The sequence below is a fragment of the Microtus ochrogaster genome, chromosome 24 (genome assembly GCF_000317375.1).
Source record: "Microtus ochrogaster isolate Prairie Vole_2 chromosome 24, MicOch1.0, whole genome shotgun sequence".
In the NCBI taxonomy this organism is placed as follows: Eukaryota; Metazoa; Chordata; class Mammalia; order Rodentia; family Cricetidae; genus Microtus; species Microtus ochrogaster.
The window spans coordinates 20,421,487-20,427,940 of record NC_022024.1 but is presented as its reverse complement, the minus strand read 5'-3'; positions in this window follow the sequence as shown (position 1 = coordinate 20,427,940).

Genomic DNA, 6,454 nt, shown 5'->3' with positions numbered 1-6,454 from the left:
GAGAGTTCCAAATTATGATTATTCAGAAATATCTACTTAAACTCATTGGATTTCAAACAAAATACAAACACATATATAAATTTATATTTATATTAGAGAGTTCCAAATTATGATTATTCAGAAATATCTACTTAAACTCATTGGATTTCAAACAAAACAAGTATACATATATAAATTTATATTTATAGCTTTTCTCTCTCTCTCTCTCTCTCTCTCTATATATATATATATATATATCATAAGATAGAGATATAAATGAGATAGAGAGAGAGAGAGATGTGTTAACCTATTACAAAAGGACACATTTTCCAGACTCTAGATGGATTAGAGGGATAGTCTACCATGGAAAAATAGAAAGCATTTAATGATTGTGTATTACACATATTGCAATGAACTCTGTAACTATCATTTAATAAAGACTTCTATAGACCCCCCCAAAAATGAAATATACTGAAACAAAAAGTATAACAATTTTTTGGAATTTTAATAAATTATTCTTCATTCCTTAGATATCCCAATACCCAAAAATATGTTCTATTTTTTGTTTTTAAATTTTAACTTACAAAAGAAAGATTAAAGTGATTATTTTGAAAAATACTTTAGATGATTATTAAATGTATCAAATATTGAACTACACTTGTCACAGTAGATATAGTAAGAAAAGTACTTAAGCATTTAGTATCTTGACACATGGCAAATATTACAATAATTGACACATTATATTATGTAATATAAACATGTATAAACATATGTAATATGCTTAGAGTCAAATATATCTCTAAATGAGAGTAGATTATTAATTATTTGTCTCTATGCCACAATTGTATTGCATTAAAATAAATATTATACTATTTTAATATCTTTCCACCTTTCTCAAAATTCTGTGGCTCCAAGTGTTTCCTGTAATAAATCATTCTCTGGGGCAATGTTAATCCTAAACATCTTTCTTCCAACTAAACGTACCTATGATCAAGAATACTTTATTTCATTGTAAATACTGAAAATTAATGATTATAATTTGATATTTATTAAACAAATACTAAGTGGGACAACAATAATGATAATAATTAGTTAAACCCAAGTATATATTATTCAGTTGTGGTCAGCTAACAATGATACCTATATATGTAAAATTGCTTTCGAAGAAGTGTACAGCTTTCACAGTAGGTACAAAAATAAGTGTGGTTAGCTTCAGTAACATAAAGGATCCTTTCTATAGGTTTTATGTTATCTTGTAAAATAATATGATATGATGTCAAAAACTAAAGAATGATCTGTTGTCATAAGCCCCTGAGAGTTATGTATGCAGATCAATAATAATGTGGCACCCATAAAGGTGGCATTCAAAAACCGGTGCTAAGGAATAATTCCCAAGGCAACAGCAACATAAAATGCAATCATGGAACAGCTGTTGCAAAGATGTCCTGCCTCTCTTCTTTCCTATTTAGTTAGTTTTGGTCAATATCTTGTGCCTCAATTTCTTCATGTTTCCTCTTCTATTTCAAAGGTAAATGCTTGGCACGAGGGATTTGTTAAATCTGATGAAGGCGAATGGCCACTGTAGAGCACAGCAGGGAAAAAGAGACTGCAGTGTGAGTGTAGTAGGCAGACCTTGTTTGCCTTTCTATTTAAACCAGATCACATTTGTTTTAAATACAGCACAAGATCCTCAAGGTAGTTGCCTGTTGTTTTACTTATCAACAATTCTCTGTCAGAAAAACATAATGAATCGGAGCACAAACCCTGAGAGACACAAAGTCTCAATTCAAAGGAACTGACAATAAAGAAAGACAAGGTATAGAAAAAAAAATCTCATTTCTATGGTTACACTAACTAAAAAGCAAGTCTACAGAAGATTTTTACCCACCATCTTATTTTGGGTTTTGCATTTTCTAAAGATTTGGTTTGATGAATTCATCGATTATTTTAAATAATATTAAGTTTAATACAGCAAACAGGGAAGTTTCCCTGCTTGGAAATTTCAATTAAGCTCCAAAATTGAAATCAGTAGCTTCAAAATGACTTTCATGGAGAGCATGTCTCTTCTTAGATTACTAGGAAGTGACCACACAGCCCCTCTCACATCACTCTCTCAATTACCTACCTTCTGCCTACAGAAAAGAGACAGCAAAGCTGGCTCTAAACAAAAACAGCCCAAGCATGGTGTTGAATGTGTGTTTATATGCGTTGGCAGCCACAAGACTCTAAAGCTAAGTTTACCTACTGCCAATGTCTGAGAACAACACACGGTCAGCCCACTGTGGGGGGCCCTGTTGTCAGTTTCAGCAGAGTGTAGGCTGTTAAACAAATGGCAGGCTACAGGAAAACGAAGACAGACACCACCATCCTCTCTGTCAATGAAGAAAAGGATCAGAGCAATGACGAAGGGTAACAGAGATTGCCTTCAGAATTAGAAGATGATGATGCACTTTCGATCTGGCTTTTTATGCCGAGAAAATGAACAGGTTGTGAGAAGAAATACAGTTCTTCCAGTAGGGAAAGTCCTCGAGTGGACTCTTAATACTTTTCTAAGAACTGTAGCTTAGAGTTTTGTTTAATCTGATGTGAAGGAAACTTACTAGGACTCTCGGGTGTAACAACAAGAGGATAGATAGGCTGTTTAAAAACAAACAAGAAATATTGCTAAGAAAAATGAAATAAACTAAACAATTAAAATAAAACACTTTTTGGAAGGAAATTATCAAGTGAATGTGTGTGTATATACAAATATAAAATTATTTATATTTGTATGTATATCTTGTCAAGAAGGTAACTTTCTCCTTACAATAATGTTGATTTTGAAGTGAAAGTGATGACAGGAAATATAGTAATTTATATTCTTGTTGTCATAGAGCTGAGGAGAAAGAGAACAGGAAAGAATACGAGCCTCTCATATAAACTTTAGGTTCTAGGAGCAGCAGGCAACTCCAAAGAAAAGAGTGAGTGGTCCAGAAACGATTTAACAAAAAGATCTAGCGTCCAAACTGGGCTGAAGTGATTTCAGTGCAGAAGTTTCAAGTCTTGAAAAATAGGCAGTCTTCTCTAAGAGAAAATGAATGCCATTGGTCTTGTCTGGAACTTACACAGTTATTATTCCACTCTTTGCTGTGTTAGCGCTCTCTCTCTCTCTCTCTCTCTCTCTCTCTCTCTCTCTCTCTCTCTCTCTCTCTCTGTTTCTCTCTGTCTGACTTCTGTGTGTATGTGATTCTCTCTGTCACCATCTGTCTTTTTGTCTCGCTGTCTCTCTGTGTTTCTGTCTCTCTCTCCTCTGTATCCTTCTGGGGTAGGTGTTTAGGACATTGAGTTTCGGTTTTCTCTTCCATAGATGAATGCAAGTTTAAACGTTTTCATAAGCATAAGTTAAGCTTAAGTTTTCAGAGTAGAATTCTGAGGTCACCTTTTTGTGTCTATCTACTAAATCATCTTTACTAATTATAGGAGACCATGTCTGTGATTGTTTTACACTTCATCTGGTGAAGTACAGAAGAAATTATATTTTTTTAATATTTCCAAAATTCCTTTTCACTTATTAACTTTTTTTACATTGCATAGTTTCTTTTTCACATATTTTACTGCAGAATTCTTTTTGCCAAACTTTCTTGGCAGCTCAATCATACGCTTTGCTGAAAATCATATTGGAATGACCTGCATTGAATGTTTTGTTGCTTGTCAACAACTGCTTTTATATGACTATTACAACTGGCATTTTTTAAGATTGAAGTGTTTGCTTCAGACAACTTTAATTTGTTTGGTCAAGGCTTTTGTATTTGCAAGTTCTCATTAATAAATAAGACTTACTATTTCAAAAGTGCAAAAAGAAATGTCAGCCTAAGAAAAACACGTATCTCCCAGGTTTAAAGAAGAGACTAAGAAACTCAGCCTTCATAATTAAATTATGATTCAATGTAGTCCAACTTTCCTTATATATAAAGTCATTAACTTGTTAGCCATACACGGTTTTATGACTCTTTAATTAAGTAGGCTTTTCTCATGAGACTAATTTAGAAAGCTTCAAATCTTTCCCTCAAGCATGCACCCCCTAAGCAACACCTTGAAATGTGCACTGATAATGAAGGGCTGAACTCCCCTGGTCTGCGTTATATCCAGTGTACTTCCCACAGATTGAAGAGTCAGGACAGAGGGTAGCTAGGAGGAGATAGGAAACCTCACTCAGCAGTCAGATATAGTAAACACAGCCATCTATAACACCTGATATGGATCTGGCTACAGTTTTTTTTTTTATTTTCAATTCTCAATTCCTTAGGCTTGAAATGTATCCCTTAAGAATAACATAAATGTGATTTTGTTTCTGTAACACTACTAGAAAGTATGTTTTATGTTAAAAGGCATGAACATTTTAGAAGACAATTAAAGGAAATTGACAACTCTGAACCTCTGAAGATACAACTGAAGCCTGTTAATTCTGAACTATGATGCCTGCGAAAGAGGCACACCTGTCTGTATTTTTAGCAGGAAACTTAACAAATGAAGTAATATACTACTGGTACCTTAAGTCATCAAATGTCATCAAACAAATCCAAGAGGGACAAATAAATGAGCAGAAATGAGATAGCTTTTTCATCTATGCAGGAAATTCCAAGTCTCTCCATAATCTTTGGCAAATAACAGTCTTAGAAGCAGTACTTGCCTTTAGCTGATGAGTCCAGGAGGTCCGAACATTTTCAGTCTAACTGCCTTGGTATGATGAGATGAACAATCCCTCAATGTATTATCCAGGAAGATGATGAGGTGAAAGGCAGTTATTTTGCTGTGTGGGTGGCTTTTCCATATCTAAAGTCAAGCAAGCCTCCAGGCAGAAGGTCTTCTGCAACCATTGATCTTGGAGGACCTACAGGATGCTGCAGGAGTTGGCTAGTCTCCTTGTCATAGAAGCTGTGTTTTTTTTTTGTTTGTTTGTTTGTTTTTTTATTGGTAAAGGCACTTGAGAAACAGGTACCATTATCTGTCAGGTATATCTAAATTAGACATAGGTTAAATTTACTAGACTCCACCTCCGAGAAAGCCTGCCAAACAGACCCCTCCCCAGAGATGCTCAAGACCACGCCCACAGGGTATTTAAAGAGCAACCCAGAGAACAAACACGTGGTTTTCGTCTTCCATTCCCATCTCCTCTCTGGGGGACTGGGAGGCCTCCTGGAAACATCGGTATCCATTAAACCTGGGTTATTAAAAAAAAAAAAAAAAGAACAACACCAACAACAGCAAAATACTATGATGGTTTTTGTGAGCCCTGGTAAATCCTGCTTAGTTTATTCTGTTGATCGTGTTCTCGTGGTGTTCTCCATCACTCTGGTGCCTACGATCCTGCCTCCCCCTCTTCTGTGGCGTCCCCCAGAGCGTTGCCTGATGTTTGACTGTGGGTCTCTGCATCCACTGCCATCAGGGGCTGGAGGAAGTCTCTCTGATGATGACTGGTCAAAGCTCTGATCTATTAGTATGGCAGGGTATCATTAGGAATCATTTCATTGATTTTGCTTTTCCTGTCATGTCTGACTGAAGAGGCAACAATCAAGGAGCCTGTATGGATCTGCTCCAGGCCTTCTCTATACATGCTGTACATACGCTCTAGTTCATTAGCTAGGTTGAAGTTTTTGTTGGACACCTAACAAAGGGAATGGAGCTGATCCTTACTATTTTGGAGGCTTCTGGGACCTATTTTCTCCTACCAGGTTGCCCCATTCAACCTTGATATGCGGGTATAATGCCTAGACTTATAGCATCTTGTTATACCAAGTTGGGTTGATATCACTGGGAGGCCTGCTCTTAGAAACTGATGAGCAATGGATATGGTGGACAGGGGAGATAGTACAGGGACTGTGAGTAGGGGAGAATGGGGAGGTTGAGGTCAGGGTGTATCATATAAGAGAAGAATAAATAAATTAGCAAATAAATGAATAGATAAATAAAAAAAAGAAAGCATGATCTCTCTCTAAGTGGTGTCTGTATACCATATGACCTTTTAGTTTAAGGGAGTAATATTTTTGACCATAGATTTTCTGTTTTTCATTTGTTCCTATCATATTATTTTGATTTTTTGTGTCATTTTACCTTATGGAAAACTAAAGAGTATAGATTCCTTCTTATTGGAGATATTGAGATGGAAAGTGTCTATCTATAAATTATGTGCTAGAGTATATAATTGTTAATTTATTTTTCTTTGAAAATTGTCTCTTTTGTCTCCTATGAAGAAAAAGAAATGACTCAGCTACTTTCATATTTTTCTTTCTTCCTTCCTCCTCTTACTAATTTGCTTTTAAAACTCCAGTAAAATATAAATTCCAAGAGCACAAATCTAATCCAAGATTGTATTTCTACTATTCAAAATGCCTTTAGAACAGAATAAATTACAGACCCACACAAACACACTCGCACACCACAACTTGCACAAAGTTTATGTTAGAAAGAATATATACAATTTTGATAAGAACCATTT